General features: G+C 38.5%; 1 protein-coding gene across 1 annotated transcript in view; it reads right to left on the bottom strand.

Moving 5' to 3' along the window:
- ADAM32 (ADAM metallopeptidase domain 32) overlaps positions 1-20,863 on the bottom strand; it is a 448,014-nt gene that overhangs the window by 380,653 nt on the left and 46,498 nt on the right. The gene's annotated exons all lie outside the window — the stretch shown is intronic.

The raw sequence follows: 20,863 nt of genomic DNA, 5'->3' as shown, positions 1-20,863 counted from the left end.
CATTAATTCTGTCTTCCATTGCATCAATTCTACTTCTTTGCCCTTTCAATGTTTTATCTATTTCTGACAATTTAGTATTAATCTTCTGGATTTCTATCCGTAGATTTAGAATCATTTCTAATTTTTCATTTATTTTGTCATTTTGTTCTTGTATTTTCTTCCAAAATTCTTCTAGGGTTTTGTCTGTGTCTTCCTTGGTCTGTCTCTCAGTCCTTTGAAGATACCTAAATATAATTCTTTTGAATTCCTTATCAGGGAGTTGCAATGCTGAGTCTTACTCAGGGATGTGTTTTGGGTCTGTATCCTGGTCCCTTGTTTCTCTTTATCTTGCTTGTTTGTGTGGACTGTGATGCTCTGTTGTCTCCAAGGCATTGTGACATTTTTGTGTTTATATGTAACTGGTGATTATATGTTGGAGTGACCTGCCCACAATTTTTGTTTTCTTTGTTTTGTTTGTATGTTATCTATACAGGCAGCGTACTGTGATGTGCTCCTCTATTCACTAGTCTACAGCACTTATACACTCACCACCTTTCTTCTTTCCTTTGCCAGACTCTTGTATGTCCTTGCCAACCCTGGCAAACAGAGCCTGTTCTTAGGTCCCTAGAATCCGAATGAGAATGCTATCACTTTAAAATCCAAAATGGTTGCCGCTTGTAAACATTCAAAATGGCTGTACCCTCAGTCACTTTAAATGTCTAAAATGGCTGCCACATGTAAACAATCAAAATGGCTGCACCCTCCAGTCAGCAGAAAGTCCACAGCTCAGGTTATCTCCCTCTTTGCTGTTTCCCTTCCTAGCCACTGGCCACCATAGCAGTTGTCCCTGCAGCCCTTGGTGACTGGGACTGATCTTTATGTCAATTCTCAGGTCCCAACACCACTTGGAAATATTCAGGCTGTTGGTCTTGTCATAGTAGCTGACAGTCCACAGCTCTGACCATCTCTGGACTCACTGTTTTCATTCAGGTTTTTCCACTATTTGGTGCCTAGTCCACTTCTGTATAGTTCCTTTCAAAGCTCAGGGTTCCAGAATTATCTTCTGTATCTTTGTCAATTGTTTTTTCTTTTCTTTGTTGAAGAGGGTCTGTGTCGCTTGTTTGCCTATCCCTCCATCTTACCGGAAGTCAGATCATTTGATTTCTTGACTGCTACTTTCATGAGTGTTGACTGTGAATCCAAGTAAGATGAAATCCATAATCAAATGCTTTTGCATCAATAAAATACAAGTAAACACCTTTCTGGTATTCTTTGTTTTCAGCCAAGAATCATCTGGCATCAGCCAATATATTTCTTGTTCCACATCCTCTTCTGAATCCAACTTGAATTTCTGGAAGTTCTCTGTCAATATAGTGCTACAACAATTTTTGAATTATCTTCAGTAAGATTTTACTTGCTTGTATTATTAATGATATTGTTTGACAATTTCCACATTCTGTGGGATCACCTTCCTTTGGAATGGGTACAAATACGGATCTCTTCCAGTCAGTTGGCCAGGTAGCTGTCTTCAAAATCTCTTGGCATAACTGAGTGAGTGCCTCCAGTGGGGCATCCATTTGTTTAAACAGCTCAATGGGTATTCCATCAATTCCTGGAGGCTTGTGTTTTGCCAATTCCTTCAGTGCAGCTTCAACTTCTTCCTTCAATACCACTGGTTCTTGACCATATGCCACCTCTGATATGGGTGAATACTGACAAGTTCTTTTTGGTATAGTCACTCTGTGTATTCCTTCTATCTTCTTTTGATGTTTCCTGCATCATTCAATACATTGCCCGTAGAATCTTTCAATATTGCAACTAGAGATTTAAATTCTTCCCTCAGTTCTTTCAGCTTGAGAAATACCGAGCATGTTCTTCCCTTTCGGTTTTCTAACTCTAGGTCTTTGCATATTTCATGATAATAATTGACTTTGTCTTCTGAAGCTGCTTTTTGAAATCTTCTGTTCACCTCTTTTATCTTGTCATTTCTTCCATTTGCTTTAGCTACTCTTCATTCAAGGACAAGTTTTGGAGTCTCTTCTGACATCCATTTTGGTCTTTTCTTCCTTTCCTGTATTTAATGACCTTTTGCTTTCTTCATGGATGATGTTCTTTAGGTTATCCCACCTAAAGATTACTCTCTGGTTTTCTATCATTGGTGTTCAATGCATCATATCTATTCTTTAGATGGTCTCTAAATTCAAGAGGGATATAATCATATTTTTGCTCTCGTGGACTCCTTTTAATAGTCTTCAGTTTCCAGTTGAACTTGCATATGAACAGTTGATTATCTGTTCCAAGTCAGCTCCTGGCCTTGTTTCGGCTGAAGATAATAAGCTTCTCCATCACCTCTTGCCACAGATGTAGTCAATCTAATTCCTGTGTACTCTGTCTAGCAAAGTCCATATGTATAGCCACCATTTGTGTTGTTGAAAAAAGGTATTTGCAATGATTAAGTTGTTGATCTTGCAAAATTGTTCTTGTTGTTGTTATGTGTCATCGAGTCGTCTCCAACTCATAGCGGTCCCTCCTTGGGTTTCCAAGGCAGTGTCTCTACAGAGGTAGATTGCCCAATCTTCCTTCCAAGGAGTGGCTGGTGGGTATGAACTGCCAACCTTCTGGTTTGCAGTCAAGTGCCTTAGGCACTAAATCAATTCTATCATGAGATATCCAGCATTAGTTCTATCACTGAGGCCATATTTTCCAACCACTGGTGATTCTTCTTTGTTTTCAACTTTTGCATTCCTATCACTGGTGAAAATTAACACATCATGATTGCATGTTCAATCAATTTCAGACTGCAAAAGTTGGCAAAAAAAAAAAATCTTCAATTTCCTCACCTTTGGCTTTGGTCATTGATGCATAAATTTGAATAATAGTAGTAATAATAACTGGTCTTCTTTCTAGGCATATGGATATGATCGTATCACTGACAGCATTTTACTTCAGGATAGATATTGATACATTCTTTCTGATGATGAATGCCACACCATTCTTTTTCACTGTTTCATTAAACTAGATATAACTATACTAATATCAGAAAAAGGCAGGCGCAGTAATAGAGATAAGGAGATCACCACACACTGATAAAAATAATTTTCTAGGTATTTTCTAACAATTCCATCTAACAAAATAGTCTTAAAATACAAGGAGTAAAAATGGTCAGATAACAAGGAAAAACTGGCAAGTTTCCAATATAATCATAGAGTTTAACATCTCTGTTATTGATAGATCTAGCAGACCAAAAGTAACGTAGTTACTTTATATAACAAATATAATGAATAATCTTAAGCTAATGGCTATATGTTGTTGTTGTTGTTGTTAAGTGTCGTTGAGTCGGCCCCGACTCATAGCGACCCCTCCTTGGGTTTCCGAGGCAGTATCACTACGGAAGTAGGATTGCCCAACCTTCCTTCCGAGGAGTGGCTGGTGGGTTTGAACCGCCAGCCTTCTGGTTAGCAGTCAAGTGCTTTAGCTACTATGCTACCAGAGCTCCTAATGGCTATATAGATTTCTAAATTAAATAAATAAATACACAGAAAGAACATTTAGAAAAACTGATCATACTTTGGGAAAAGGACATGAATAGATACTGTTGATAGTTTGTCAGCTGGTGTCAGAAGTGGTGGGATTTGTTGCAGTGGCTCCAGACTCATAGACGTATGGAACTTTGTACAAGAAAGAAGGAAGGGGCCTAAGAGTGAAACTCTGGATTCTTAGATGGTTACTCTGGTTGATGTTACCTGTTAAAAAAGATAATTGATTCAGAGGCTAGGGCTTTTGGTTATACCCAGCCAGAGGCCCAAGGCCATATAGAATGGGACAGTAATCAAGGTGAAGAGACGAACCTGGAATGTTTTAAAAAGGATTATGTGTTTTTGGATTATGTGTTTATCTGAATGTACTATGGATACTGCATGTTCTCTTACCTAGTTGTACGTTAGAAACAATCATGGGGTATGGATAACAAGGAGCATATAAGTCCACCTTCAGCTGTTACTTGATTGGATATGTTAGAGGTGAAATAGAATTTGCCCAGCAGAAACACAGGCTTTTGTTTCAAGCCCTATGTGTAGAGTATTAGGGGTTTAGGTAGAAAACCTGAGCCCCAATCAGAACTACTGAAAGAATGGAAGATCTGCATTTGAAGACAGAACCTACAGAAAAGAAAAAAAAAAAGACTGTTTGGATTTTTGAATTTTCAGCAAGCAGTTAAACTTTGGATGCATCAAGGCAGGAAAGTCACGGTCCATGAGAGAAACCCCTTCTAGAACTGGAAATTAAAGGAAGCCAGCCAGTAGTAGGCTTGTACGCTGCTCGCTTGTGACCACCTGGGTCCAGCTGAGTGGAAATGAGGGAAGTGCAGCAAAGAAAAAATGGGCTGGGTTTGGTACTCTTTGACCTAGGCCATGGAGGCTAGGAGTGAAAGGAAGGGCTGACTGGTCTGAAATACAAGGAGTTGTGAGCCTATGGACATTGAAATAGTTCCTGAGGACTGAGGATGTGAGAGAAGGTTCTGGCTGGTCTGAAGTGAAAGGAAGAGTGTGACTCCCAAACCTGGCAGCTGGTACCCATGACCTAGCTGGGATGGCTAGGGCTGAGCTGACCAGAACCCGACCAAACGAAGAGGAAGATGATTGACACAGCTGGTGTTAAGTTGCTGCAATTTGGTGGCTTGAGCTGGGCTGGACTTTGCTTGTTTGTGGATGCAGAAGCCCAATGTTTCCAAGCAGCACAGAAGATTCTTCAGTGAGAAAGGACTATGCTTGTCTCCTCACAGTACTGGTTTGATAGGGATGAGCAAATTAGAAATTGGCTATCTAAACTGGGAGAAGATAAAGACACGAAGTGGCTGGCTTACATGCTTTCATGGGTGTGGTTATTCTTAAACTGATGGTGAAGGGGATGTTAATTTTTGATTCATAAAAGGGGTGATGTCTAGAAAGCCAGGGGCTGGCCTGCAGTATAGTAAATTACCTGCTTTTCTAGCCATAATAAATCTTTAACTTCCTGGTGGAATTTGCCATGAGCAACTGAGGAGCTCCTGATTGTTAAAGTTATCCACCAGGGGTATTTCTGTTGAGAGTGGCACGAAGCAATCTTCTGGGAAGTTCTCTCTCTCTCAGGTGTATAGAATTCTGATGTTGGGATTGGTTAGTTTGGCCACTCTGCCAGGCTCAAAAAGGAGCCCTCCTAAAGGCAGAAGTCTCTCTCTCACTGCTGGCTGAGAACGGCATGCTGCTGAGAGAAATGCACTCCTGAGAGACGCATGCTGCTGAGAGAAAGACACACACTGCTGAGAGAGAGACATGAAGAGATATACACTGCTGGGAGAGAGACTGAAACAGAGAGAGACTATTGGCTGAGAGATGGCGGGCTGAGAGAGACTGAGCATTGTTCCTGAACTTGAATTGTAGCCTGGTGCTTCCCTAATAAACCCCATAATCTTTGAGTTCTGTGTGGCCACTGCAGCAAATTGTCAAATTATCAAACCCAGCAGAGAGGTGGTGAGTGCTGCAGGAGGAACGGTTGTTGTCAGGGTTGGTGAAAGGGCTGGAGGAAGGCAGCATGTCTGGCCTCGCAGGAATAGGCCTTGGGATGCTGATGGTGATTCTGTCTTCTCCTTGTGGGGTTAGAGGAGGTAAGAAGATACAGCCTCCCTACCCCTTTGGCAGTCACCTTTAAACAAAGTAATAGTTTAGCACAAAGAATGAAGACTGTCACCCTTGATTATTACATTTATAAATATATAAACCAACAGCTATTTTAAAGCACAGATGAGAAGGCTTAGAGGATAGGAAAATTAAGTAAAAGGAAGTGAAACAATTAGAAAAGAAATAACAGGAATATTGATAGAATGTGAAGAATGTAACCAATGTCACTGATCATTATGTCTGGAAACTGGAATAGAAGCAGGTTTTACTGTATATATTTTCACCAAATATAAAATTAAATTTAAAAAAAGAAAAAATACATTAAGCTAGAAATCAAAACTTTAAAAAACTCTAAAATTCTCACACATTAGGAATTATTAAAATACATTTCTCATTACCTCAACAGTCAAAGATAAAATCACAGTGAAAAACAGAATACATTTAGAAGAAAACAACAATCAAAATTCTTCATATCAAAACTTACAAACTCACAGAAAAAAAGAAGGGAAAACTAAATCCCCATACAACTGCAAAGTTTAAAGTACATTTCTAATCTTCCACCAAGATAAATCATGATGGAAAACAAAAGGTATTTGCAATAAAACAATAATTGAAATTCCACATATCAAACTTACAGAACACAATTAATGTAGTACTTAGATGGAAATTATAATAGTAGCAGTTACTCAACTGACAAAAACAAAAAAAAAAAAAAAAAAAAAAAAAAGCCTGGATAAGATCATGAAAAGTACAAAGGAAATAAAAATGAAAGTAGATTTTATTGAAATATACAACAAAGATAAAATAGAGAAGGCAATACCAAAAGCTGGTTCTTTAAAAATACTGATAAACAAGCATCTATTACCTAAGATAAAAGAGAAAGAAAATTTAGAATTATTAGAATTGGTGAATATTACTACAGACTAAGCAAACAGTTGAAGAGCAAATATTAAAAAGTTTATAAGAAGTTTAAAATGAGAGAAAAATGTTCACTTTTATAAAAAATTCTAAGTCTCAAGAAGAAATATAACAACAACAAAAAAAAAAAATCCACTGCTGTCGACTCAGATCCGACTCACAGTGACCCCTCCTTGGGTTTCCAAGGCGGTACCACTACAGAAGTAGATTACCCAACCTTCCTTCCGAGGAGTGGCTGGTGAGTTCGAACCGCCAACCTTCTGGTTAACAGTCAAATGCCTTAGATACTACACCACCAGAGCTCCCTGAAGAAATCTAAACCTGAATAATATTAAATCATTAAAGAAACATAACTGGTGACTTTAAAACATAAACATACGTGCTCATGCACATAAAGACATACATACACACACAAATTTTAAACTCAACCAATTTGAATAAATCTTCTAGGAAAAGATCATCTCCATCTTAAAGAAAATATTCCAGAGAAGGGAAAAAAGGGGGAAGCCCTCCAATTCAATCTCTGATACTAGTAAAACTATGATACCAAAACAAGGCAAATATGAGAAAAGACATCTATAAACCAATCCCACTTATGACCATAGAGGTAAAATTACTATACCAAATATTAGGAAGCTAAATCCAGTATTTTTCCTAAATCTTGACAAAGGAGACTAATTTCAGGAATGGAAGTGTGGTTTAAATTAGAGAATATATTAATATAATTTACCACAGAAAGCATTTACCATACTTTTACATAAATAACACAAAACTTCTACATTTGTCTGCCAACACTCCCTTCCCTTCGGGAATGATTTTGGTAAACACCTTTTACAAATTTTTTATTTTTTAATTGGCATAGCAGCACTTGTGAAAATACCTCCCAGGAGTAGGGAGCAGCTGGCAAACAACATAGAAGACAGTGCTATTTGCCTAAAAATATAGTAACATAATCCAATACTAATAATAATTCAAAGGAGAAAAACAAAATAACTCTTAGCAAAAGACATTTACCAAAACCTCTGGCAAGATGCTGGTCATCATCTCTGCTCAACATTGAACAAGTAGTCCTTATCAGAGAAGTTCAGATAAAGAGCAGGAAACAAAAAGGACAGGAAAGAAAACTAATGACTCCTTAATCATATACAGTATTACTGTTCACAGAGAAAGATCAAACAACTTATTATAACCATTAACCTTAGTAAGGTTGCAGATATAAGATCTATATACAAAAATCAATTAGATTTCTATGCTGGTAATGAATACTTGTTGTAGTTAGGTGCCGTCAAATTGGTTCCAACTCATAGCAACCCTAATACAACAGAACAAAATGTTGCCCAGTCCTGTGCTTTCCTTAATCATTGCTATGTTTGAGCCCACTGTTGCAGCCACTATGTCCATCACCTTGTTGAGGGCATTTCTCTTTTTCACTGACCCTCTACTTTATCAAGCATGATGTCCGTTTCCAGGAGCTGGTTGCTACTAACAATACATTCCATTCTTCTAAGGGGTGTGTGGACAAGACACTCCTCTCTTCTAAGGAGCATCCTCATTGTACTTCTTCCAAAACAGATTTGTTCATTCTTCTGGCTAAACCAAAAAACCCATTGCCATCAAGTCACTTTCAACTCATAGTGATCCTACAGGATAGAATAAAACTGTTACATAGGGTTTCCGAGGCTGTAAATCTTTGTGTGTGTGTGTGTGTGTGTGTGATTTGGGTGAAAATTTACAGAGCAAATTCACTTTCCATACAGTAAGCAGTTCACATATACTTTGTTTCATGACACTGACCACAATTTACCACAATGCAACAGCTCCCTTCCCACTTCCTCCTGATAGTTACCTCTTCCCTGTGTCCAATCCTCCATGCACTCCTGCCCCCTGAGCTGTCTCCCTGTATATAAGCAGCCCTTCTTTCTCCCATGATTGTTCTCTCCAAGGACTGTATCTACCTCAGGTAAATGTTCAGCTCCTATGCTTGTCTTTTGTTTGGCTGAAAGCCACAGGTGTGGGTTCAATTCCAGACCTGAAGGGCAGCTAAGGGCCATAGTCTCAGTGCTTCCACCAGGCTCTACCAGACCAGCAAACCTGGTCCCCACCACCACCTTTTTTTTTTTTTTCCTCCAAATGATTTTGAGTTTTATTCCACATTGTTTTCCCTCTCTATCCAGGATCTCCTACATAGATCCCCTTCCAAGTGGTTGACAATGGTAGCCAGGCGCCATCTAGTTCTTCTGGTCTCATAGTTGTATAGGCTGCAGATTGGATGGTGTACCAGTTACTAGGACTAATTGTTTCCATGAATTTTTGGTTTTCTTCATTCTTCTTTGCTCTGGACAAGGAGAGGCCTATTGTTGCATCTAGATGGCAGCTTGCAAGCTTTTAAGATCACAGTCACTACCCGCCGAAGTAGGAGGTGGAACAATGTTTTATGTAGTATGTTATGCCAATTGAGCTTGATGTGCCCTGTGACTATGGTCCCGAGCCCACAGGTTCAACTACTAGGTCCCTCTGGGTAGCTGGCTGTGACCAAGCAGTGACTACAACCTTGTCCCTTGTCAGCTCTATCATACACCTGGGAATTCAGATCATACACATAAACTTATAGGACCATTGTCTACCATGTTCTTGGGTACACTCCCTGCTTCATAGACATGCCTACTAGTTCAGCCTGTCCACCCATCCACCCACCCATATACCCATGTTTGCCAAGGCTGTAAATCTTTATGGAAGTAAAATGCGTCATCTTTATCCCAAGGAGTGGTTAGTGTGTTCAAACCATCAACCTTTTGTTTAGCAGCCAACTGCTTTAACCACTGTGTCCCCAGAGTTCCTCTACCTCATATCCTAAAATTTCAGCTATACTTCTTTCAAGACATATTTGTTCATTCTTCTGGCAGTCCTTTGTATACTCAATATTCTTTGCCAATGTCGTAATTCAAATACATCAATTCTTCAGTCTTTCTTATTCATTGTCCAGCTTTCAAATGCATAGGAGGTGATTAAAAATACCACAGCTTGGGTCAGGCTCACCTTAGCCCTCAAAGTGACATCTTTTCTTTTTAACATTTTAAGGAGGTCTTTCACCACAAATCTGTCAAATGTGATATATAGTCTGATTTCTTGACTGCTTCTTCCATGGGCACTGATTATGGATCCAAGTGAAATGAATCCTTTACAACTTCAATCTTCTCTCCGTTTATTGTGATGTTGCTTAGTGGTCTAGTTGTGAGGATTTTTATTTATGTTGAAGTGTAATCTATTCAGGCTATAATCTTTGATCTTCACAAGTAAGTGCTTCAAGTCTTCTTCACTTTCAGCAAGCAAGCTTGTGTCATCCATCTGCATAGCATAGGTTGTGAGTCTTCTTCCAATCTTGAAGCTGTGTTCTTCTTGCAATAGTCCAGCTTCTCAGCTTATTTGCTCAGCAAACAGACTGATAAGTATGTTGAAAGAATACAACACTGATGCAAACCTTTCCTGATTTTAAAGCAGTATCCCTTGTTCTATTCAAATGACTGCCCCTTGGTTTATGTTCAGGTTCCTTGTGAGCACAATTAAGTGTTCTGGAATTCCTGCTCTTCTCAATGTTATCCATAATTTGTTGTGATTCACACAGTCATATGCATTTGCACACTCAATAAAACACAGGTAAACATCTTTCTGGTATTCTTTGCTTTCATCCAAGATGCATCTCACATCATCTAGTTTGAATTTCTGGGAGTTCCCTGCAATGTACTCCTGAAACCATTTTTTTTTTTATTATTTCAGCAAAATTTTACAGGCATGAGATACTAATGATGTTGTTGTTGTTGTTAGGTACTGTTGAGTTGGCTCCAACTCATAGTGACCCTATGTACAACAGAATGAAATACTGCCCGGTTCTACATCATCCTCACAATCCTTGCTATTTGAGTCCATCATTGCAGCCACTGTGTCAGTCTATCTCGTTGGGGGTCTTCCCCTTTTTTGCTGACCCTCTACTTTATCAAGCATGATATCCTTCTCAAAGACAGCATGTGATATTAATGATACCATTATAAAATTTCTACGCTCTGTTGGATCACCTTTCTTTGGAAGGGGCACATATGTGGATCAGTCAGTTGGCCAGGTAGCTGGCTTCCAGATTTCTTGGCATAAACAAGTGAGTGTTTCTAGTGCTGCATCAGTTTATGGAAACATTTGAATTGGCATTCCACCAATTCCTGGAGCCTTATTTTTCACCAACGCCTTCAATGCAGCTTGCATTTCTTCTTCAGTTATCATCAGTTCATGATGATATGCTACCTCATGAAATGGCTTAACATTAATCAATTATTTTGGTACTCTGTATATTCCTTCCATCTTCTTTTGATGCTGGCCAAGTTATTCAATATTTTGCCCATAATATCCTTCAATATTGCAACTCAAGACTTGAATTTTTTTCTTCTGTCCTTTCATTTGAGAAATGTTGAGTGTGTTTTTCACTTTGGATTTTCTAACCCCAAGTCTTTGAACATTTCATTATGATACCTTACTTTGCCTTCTCCAGCCACCCTTTGAAATCCTCTGTTCAGCTCTTTCATTTCACCATTTCTTGCATTCACTTTAGCTACTCTATATTCAAGGGCAAGTTTGAGAGTCTCTTCTGACATCCATTTTGGTCTTTTCTTCCTTTCCTGTCTTTTTAATGACTTTGCTTTCTTCATGTATGATATCCTTGATGTCATCCAACAACTCTTCTGTCTTTGGTCATTAGTTTTCAACGTGTTAAATCTATTCTTCAGATGGTCTCTAAATTCATGTGGAATATAATCATAGTTGTAGTTTGGTTCTCGTAGACTTGTTTCAATTTTCTTCAGCTTCAACTTGAACTTGCATATGAGTAATTATGGTCTGTTCCCCCCTGGCCTTGTTCTAAATGATGATATTGATCTCCATGTCTCTTTCCACAGATACAGTTTGTTCCCTCTGTATTTCACCCAGCAAGGTCCACATGCATAGTGGCTATTTATGTTGTTGAAAAAAGTATTTGCATTGAAAAGGTCATTGGTCTTTCTAAATTCTATCATGTAATCTCCTGTGTCATTTCTATCAACAAGGCCATATTTTCCAACTACTGATCCTTCTTCTTTTCCAATTTTCACATTCCAATTACTAATAATTATCACTGTATCTTGATTACATGTTTGATCAATTTCAGACTGCAGGATTTGCTAAAAATTTTAAATATCTTCTTCTTTGGCATTTGTGGTAGTTAATTTTGTATGTCAACTTGGCTGGGCCTGGTTGAGTGGCTGGGTAGATGGATGTAGTTATTCCCCATGATGAGAATGGCAATCAACTCCATGGTGGAATCTACTGGAACAGCTGAGTAGCTGCTTTAGAGATGTGGTCTGCTTCTCATATGTAAGAAACAGCTTTGGGAATGGCTCTAGCCTTTTGGCATGCTTGAACCCTGCATGTACCCAATTCATTGTTCAACAGCCTGCCATGCCCTGCCAATCTTGGGAATTCATCTGACTTGAATCAGTGGCCTGGCATGTGGTTTGGTAACACTAGGACTATGCCTTTTTACTTGTCAACCTTGGGCTTGTCAGCCTCAGCATCCAGAAGCTGTCTGAGTGAAGAAAAGCCTCCAGCTTCAGTGGGCTGGGAGTAGGAGGCAGAGCTGAAGCCCAAAGTTGAGGGGCTTTCACTCAGCCTCTAGAGACTGGCACTTTGAATTCAGACTTAAAGCCATCCTATCTGTGGTATTTTCCTGTCAGAGCAGCACTAGGTAACCAAAACAGAATATGGTACCAAGAGAGTGGGGTGCTGCTCTGACAAATACCTAAAATGTGGAAACAGGAGTGGAGTGCGTCCTTGACTGGAGCGCTGTCAGAGCAGCACCAGGTAACCAGAACACCATTACTGTTTGCTGTACAAATCTGAACAGCAGTCATATTATCTGGTCTTCTTTGTAGGTGTAGGGATATTATCCTATCACTGACAACATTGTACTTGAGGGTAGATCTTGAAATGTTCTTTTTGACAATCAATGTGAACTGTTCCTCTTCAATTTGTCATTGCCAGCATAGCAGACTATATGATTTTTCCAATTCAAAATGTCTAATACCAGTCCATTGTCAGCTCACTAATGCCTAGAATACTTGACTATCAGTTTGTCGTACTATGGTGGCTTGTGTGCTGCTATGAGACTGGAGGTTAGGCCACCGGTATTTCAAATACCAGCAAGGTCACATGGGGAGACAGGTTTCAGCTGAGCTTCCAGACTAAGACAGACTTGAAAAAAGGAAGGGGCCATCTACTTCTCAAAGAATTGGCCAATAAAAACCTTATGAAGAGCAGGAAAACACTGTCTGATGTATTACTGGAAAACTTTATGAATAGCCCTGAAACATTATCAGATAAAGTGCCAGAAGATGAGCCCCTCCAGTGAGAAGGCATTCAAAATATGATTGGGGAAGAGCTGCTTCCTCAGAGTAGAGTCAATCTTAATGACGTGAATGGAGTAAAGCTTTCAGGACCTCCATTTGCTGACAGGGCACGACAAAAAAATGGGAAGAAATGGGTGCAAACACCCATTAATAATTTGAACATAGAATGTACAAAGTATGGATGTAGGAAAATTGGAAGTTGCCAGGAATGAAATGGAACACATAAAGATCAATATCCTAGGCATTAGTGATCCAAAATGGACTGGTTTTCACCAATTTTAATCAGACAACCATATGATTTACAATGGTAGGAATGACAAATTGAAGAGGAATTGCATTGCATTCATCATCACAAAGAATGTTTCAAGATCTATACTGAAGCACAATGCTGTCAGTGATAGGATAATATCCATATGCCTACAAGGAAGATCAGTTAATACTACTATAACTGAAATTTATGTACCAACCACTAAAGCCAAAGATGAGGAAATTGAAGATTTTTCCCAAATTCTGCAGCCTGAAATTGACCAAATATGCAATCAAGATGTGTTCATTATTACTGGTAATTGGGATGCAAAAGTTGGAAACAAAGAAGAATCAACAGTAGCTGGAAAATATGGCCTTGGTGATAGAAAGGGCACTGGAGATAGCAAGATAGAATTTTGCAAGACCAACAACTTACTCACTGCAAATACCTGTTTTCAAAAACATAAACAGTGGCTATATATGTGTACCTTGGCAGATGGAATACACAGGAATCATCGCAACTACATCTGTGGAAACAGGAGATGGATAAACTCAGTATCTTCAGCCAAAACAAGGCCTGCAGCTGACTGTGACTGATCATTGCTCAGATACTAGTTCAAGTTGAAGCTGAAGACAATTAAAACAAGTACACAAAAACCAAAATATGACCTTGATTATATCCCACCTGAATTCATAAACCATCTTAAGAACAGATATGATGCACTGAATGTGAATGAATGTAAATCAGATGAGCTGTGGGATGACATTAACAACACCAAACATAAAGAAAGCAAATGGTCATTAAAAATACGGGAAAAGAGGAAAAGACCAAAATGGATGTCAAAAGAGACTCTGAAACTTGCTCCTGAACAGACAGCAGCTAAAGCAAATGGAAGAAATGACAAGATAAGAGAGCTGAACAGAAGATGTCAAAGAGCAGCTTGAGAAGACAAATTCAACTATTATAATGAAATATGCAAAATCCTGGGGTTAGAAAAGCAAAAGAGAAGAACACAGCATTTCCCAAGCTGAAAGAACTGAAGAAAAAACTCAAGCCTAGGGTTGCAATACTGAAAGTTTCTATGGGCAAAATACTGAATGATGGAGGAAGCATTAAAAGAAGATGGAAGACCCACAGAGTCACTGTACAAAAATGAATTGATCAACGTTCAACTATTTCAGGGGGTAGCATATGATCAAGAACTGATGGTACTGCAGGAGGAACTCTAAACTGCACTGAAGGAATTGGTGAAAAACAAGGCTCCAGGAATTAACGGATACTCATTGAGATTCTTCAACCAACGGATGCCAAGTAATTTGGAAGACAGCTACCTGGCCAACTGACTGGAAAAGATCCTTATTTGTACCCCTTCCAAAGAAAGGTGATCCCAAAGAATGTGGAAATTATTGAACAATATCATTAATGTCACATGCTAGTAAAATTTTGCTGAAGATAACTCAATAATGGTTGCAGCAGTACAGTGAAAGAGAACTTCCAGAAATTCAAGCCAGATTAAGAAGAGGACCTGTAATGAGGGATATCATTGCTAATGTCATATGGATCTTAGCCAAAAGCAAAGAATACCAGAAAGATGTTTATTTGTGTTTTATTGACTATGATAAGGCATTTGACTCTGTGGATCATAACAAATTATGATAATATTGCAAAGAATGGGAACTCCAGGACCCTTACTTGTGCTCATAAGGAACCTGTACATAGACCAGGAGGCTGTCTTTTGAACAGAACAGAAGGTGATACTGCATGGTTTAAAATCAGGAACAGTGTGTATCAGGGTTGTGTCCTTTCACCATATTTATTCAATTTGTGTGCTGAGCAAATAATCCAGGAAGCTAGACTATATGAAGAACATGGTATCAGGATTTGAGGAAGATTCATTAACAACCTGCATTATGGAGATGACACAACCTTGCTTGCTGAAAGTGAAGATGATTTGAAGTACTTACTCATGAATATTAAAGACTGTAGTCTGCAGTATAGATTACACCTCAACACAAAGAAAATGAAAATCTTCACAACTGGATCAATAAGCAGCATCATGATAAATGGAGAAAAGACCGAAGTTGTCAAAGATTTCATATTACTTGGATCCACAATCAACACCCATGGAAGTAGCAGTCAAGAAATTAGATGTCATATTGCACTGGGAAAATCTGCTGCAAAAGACCTCTTTAAAGTGTTTAGGAACAAAGATGTCACTTTGAAGACAAGGTGAACCTAACCCAACTCATGATATTTTCAATTGCCTCATATGCATATGAAAGATGGACAATGAATAAGGAAGACAGAAAAAGAGTTGATGCTTTTGAATTGTGATGTTGGCGAAGACTACCATAGACTGACAGAAGAATGAAAAAATCTGTCCTGGAAGAAGTGCAGCCTTAATGCTCCTTGGAAGCAAAAATGGCCAGACTTTGTCTCACCTACTTTGGTCATGTTGTCAAAAGGGACCATTCCCTGGAGAAGGATGTCATGCTTGGTAAAGTGGAGGGTCAGAGAAAAAGGGGAAGACCCTCAACAAGATAGACTGACACAGTGGCTGCAATGATGGGCTCAAGTAGAGCAAGGATTGTGAGAATGGCGCACAACTGGGCAGTTTTTTGTTCTGTTGTACGTAGGGTCATTATGAGTGGGAGCTGACTCGATGGCATGTAACAGCAACAATGTCTAGGACATCTATCATCAAGAAAATGTACTATTTAAAAATACCCTTTGTAATATCCCAAAAACAAACCTATTGCTGTCAAGTCAATTCTGCCTCACAGCAATTCTGTGGGACAGGACAGAAATGCCTAATGGCTTAATGGAAAGCAGACTTTCACATCATTCTCCTGCTGAGGGACTGGTGGGTTCAAATTGCCAACCTTTTAATTAGCAGCTGAGTGTTTAACCACTGTGCCACCACAGAGAGGTCCTTCTACTCTTTGTAATAGCAACAACAACAACAAAAAAAAAGTTTACAAAAGGAATAAATCTAATAAAAGATGCTTGAGATCTTTTTGAAAAAAAATCATAAAGTTTTATTGACAGATATTGTGGCATTAACATTCCATCTCTCTCTTCTGAACACAAGGTAGGACTGTACTTTCCTAATACAAACCACTGACTGCCATCAAGTCATAGCATTTCCAACTCATAGCAACCCTGTAGGTCAAAGAAGAATTGCCCCTAGAGTTTCCTAGGCTGTAATCTTTACTGGAAGCAGACTGCCACATCTTACTCCCACTGAGTGACTGGTGGGTTCAAACTGCCAACCCTTAAGTTAGCAGCCAAGCTCTTAACCACTGCATCCCCATTTGATATTTGATGTGGCCATTTGACTTGCCCTGGTCATTGAAATAGAAAAAGAATTGATATGTGTCACATACAGTTAAAAGCTTTAAAAGCCAATTCATGTTTGAGAAAATAGCTCCAGAATCCTGCAGTCTAACTCCTATCAACAAAAATATGTCGCCTGTTGGACTGCTTTTTTAGAAGCATATGGTTTGCTATAGGTATGTGTTTAATACACATAGACAAGTGTGATTATCATGATCAATGAACTAATAAAAATAATACTGAATTTTATACAGTCTTTTTATTTAAATATCTATAAAGCAAAAATTAAATAGTTTTACATACCCACTTATCAAAGAAATACTTTGTCTTTTATCATAACTACAGAAATAATTACAATTTTAACTATACATTTCATTGCATTATTACAAATTAAGTACTAAGAAACCACATAGATTTACTCACTTTTATAATTTTATTGTAAAACTAGATCATTAATAACATTACATCTAAATCACTTCACTTTTAGCCTGATTTAATTAATCCATCTTATAAAATATACTTCACAATTTGTGTTTCAGTGGTTTTTATAATATTCTTTGAAATGCATATTAATATATTTATTTTAGTTGAAAAACAAAGCCAAACTTCTAAAGCTAATAAATCTAATAAAGCAGATTGATTTGAAAATGAAGATAGGTTATATGGCAATATTTTCCATATATTAAATGACAAAATTTGAAAATACAAGATTTTAACAGATATCCACATAGCACACCTGGTATTTTTAAAAATATATGTTGTATTGTCAAAGCTATACTGAATTTTTAAACATTTCAATCTTCCAAGCCATTTTAGAATATTAAACAGGGGTTTGTTAAGTGTAAACAACAGGAATAATTCATAATCATTTGATATATGTCTTGGTAAAACCATTTTTGAATAATTCCTAGAAATTCAAAAAGCAAATAATTCTAAAGACCCTAGTAATAGCTTTTCCACGTGAGATGTTTTCAAATTCTCTGCTTTCAACAAAATTGAAAGTAGATGTTAAAAGTAAACTCACTTTGTAGGTTTTACCGGGATGGGGAGGGAAGAAGAGGGATTAATTTCGGGCTAGTGGTGGCCCACACGCTGACGTGGGTAAATGAAGGGATATACAGAAAGGGTTTGTGACCACCATGATAATGTTAGGAAATGGGAGGACACCAAATTGTGCACATAAGAGATAGATGACAGATGCTAATATGACCAATGTGTTCACAATACTGCATTACCATTAACACCAAATGCCGGGCTACAGATAAACATATAAACACCTGAGAGGATCAAATGGGGATCAGTGAACAGAAATACACTCCAGACCAAGGATAGATTCAGCTGAGGCTAATCTTGCACAGACACTAGTGATACAAAATACCTGCAATCCTTACAGAAACAACAGAAGACAGACACAGAATAATCCCTCACAGACAACCAGACACTATAGGAGAAAGATCCAATAGATCTACCATCTCAGGACCATAGTGCTGAGGGACACCAGACTCAATTGGCACAACATAATACATAAAAGCCTTATTCCTCATCCTACATTGGTGAGTAGTGACTGGGGTCTTAGAAGCTTTCAAGCAGCCATCTAAAATGCATCTAATGATCTCCTAGCATCGGCAGCGAAGAAGAGTGAAAAAAAAAAAAAGCACAAGGGTATTTGGAAGCAATCAGCCCTAGGACACAATGGCCCTTGAGACCAGAAGAACTAGATGGTGCTCAGCTACCAAAGCCAACCACTTAGGAAAGGATCAAATCTGGAGATCCTGCATAGAGTGGAAGGGAAAACATGGAACAAAATCCAAAAACTCAATAATGACCAGAATTACTGGTCAGATGGAGTCTGAGAAGACCCCTAATATTATGGCACTGGAATACATTCTGTTCCTGGAATAAAACTCATTCCCAGGGGCTGGCTCTCAGCCCAATAGTTAACAATCAGATGTACATGCAGACCACTCAACGCACCCACATATCTATGGTAATACATCTCTTAGAGCAATAGACTATGAGGTACCAGAGGACCAAGATTCAAATTGACAAAATGCAGGACAAACAGGATTGCATAAATACGAGGGGCACAGGAGAAGGGTTACTGGGTAGGGAGGGGAGGAGACTGGGTTAGGGTTGGACATGGCAAATGGGGAGTGAAACTAAATGTACACATAATGTTGAATGTAAAACAAGCTCTTAAAATAAAAAAAAATAAAATAAAAAAGTAAAGGAGCCCTAGGATCATGACTGTAGGTTACATCAAGCTCAACTGGCATAACATACTACACAAAAACATTTTTCTACATCCTACTTTTAAGTAGCAACTGGGGTTTTAAAAGCTTGCAGGTGACCATCTAGATGCAACAACTGGTCTCTCCTCATCTGGAGAAAAGAAGAATGAAGAAAACCAAAGCCACCAGGAAACAATTAACCCAAGGGACTAGGGAACCATGTGAACGTTGGCCTACATGATCATGAGACCAGAACTAGATGAACTAGATGGAACTAGATGAACTAGATGCAACTAGACAGTACCCAGCTATCACTGTCAACCACTCAGAAGGGGATCAGTGCCAGAGATCCTGGAGAAAAATGATCCAGGAGAAAAATGTGAAACAAAACTCAAAATCATAAAAAAGACCAGACTTGCTGGTCTGATAGAGACTGGTGAAACCCCTGAGACTATGGCCTCAAGTCACCCTTCAGGCCTGGAACTGAAATCACTCCCATGGCTTCCAGCCAAACAATAGACAGGCATATAAGGTGAACATTTACACCAGGGAGGAATACTCCTTAGAACAATCAACCATGGGAGATCAGAAGGGCAGTATTTGCACAGGAAGATAGCTCAGGGACAAGAATGCATAGGAAAGGACACAGGGAAAAGTGAACCACAAGGAGGAAGTGGGAAGAAAGCTGTTACATTACAGGGTTTGCAATCAATGTCGTGAAACAAAATGTGTATGAACTGCAGTATTGAAAATGACTTTGCTCTGAAAACTCGCAGTAAAATAAAAATCACAATTAAAAGAATAGCTTAGACAAAAAAAAAAAGGAAAGGAAAGGAGCCCTGGTAGTACAACAATTAAGCAACTGGCTGCTAATTGGAAGGATGGCGATTCAAACTCACCAGCCTAACCCACCAGCTGCTCCTTGGAATAAGATGTCACAGTCTACTTCTGTAGAGACCATAGCCTTGGAAACCCTATAGGGCAGTTCTGCTCTATCCTTACAGGATCACTACGATTTAGAATTGACTCAACAGCACTGGTGTTCTTTTTTTGGTTATTAAAAGTAATTTTTTGTGATCAGTGTATGGATTTTGGGCATATGATTCAGAGACTTCAAAGAATGTAGGGTACTGCTAAAACAAAATTCCTTCTTCCCATCTGCTTACTCATATGAATAAACATAAGCATTTACATCAACAAAAGTAAAAAACACGATTAGATTTTATGCTAAACCATGTTTCACTCTAGTTATAAGTTATATTTACTCAGAGATATATGAACTATTTTTTAAAGCCTTATTCATCTCATCAAAAGATGTATTCCCAATAATTACATAATAATATTTTTGTAAATTATTTTGAGTTACTACTCAACCCAGGAAAGGAGTGTGTCAGGGTTGCATCCTTTCACCATACTTATTCAATCTGTATGCTGAGCAAATAATCTGAGAAACTGGAATATATGAAGAAGAAAGTGGCATCAGGATTGGAGGAAGGCTCATTAATAATCTGAGATACGCAGATGACACAACTTTGCTTGCTGAAAGTGAAGATGACTTGGAGCATGAAGATTACAAACTACAGTCTGCAATATGGACTACACCTCAATCCAAAGAAAACAAAAATCCTCACAACTGCACCAATAAGCAGCATCATGATAGAAAAAAGATTTAAGTTGTCAAAGACTTCGTATTACTTGGTCCTACAATCAATGCCAATGGAAATAGCAGTCAAGACATCAAAAGATTTATTGCACTGGGCAAACCTGTTGCAAAACACCTCCTTCAACTGCTGAAGAGCAAACATACCTCCTTGAAGACTAAGATGCACCTAACCCAAGTCATGGTATTTTCAATCGCGTCATATGCATGTGAGAGCTGGACAATGAATAAGAAAGACAGAAGAAGAATTGATGCTTTTGAGCTGTGGTGTTGGAAAAGAATGCTGAAAGTAGAGTGGACTGTTAAAAGAACTAACAAGGAGTTCCGGCAAGATGGCGGACTAGGCAGAAGGACTGCACAGACCCTCTTCAACAAAGAAAAGGGAAACCAATTAACACAGACACAGAAGATAATCT

This window comes from Orycteropus afer, unplaced genomic scaffold (genome assembly GCF_000298275.1).
Source record: "Orycteropus afer afer isolate SDZICR_OR568_19922 unplaced genomic scaffold, OryAfe1.0 scaffold00024, whole genome shotgun sequence".
NCBI lineage: Eukaryota > Metazoa > Chordata > Mammalia > Tubulidentata > Orycteropodidae > Orycteropus > Orycteropus afer.
The sequence above is the reverse complement of the archived record's forward strand: the minus strand, read 5'-3'. Positions and strand labels throughout refer to the sequence as shown.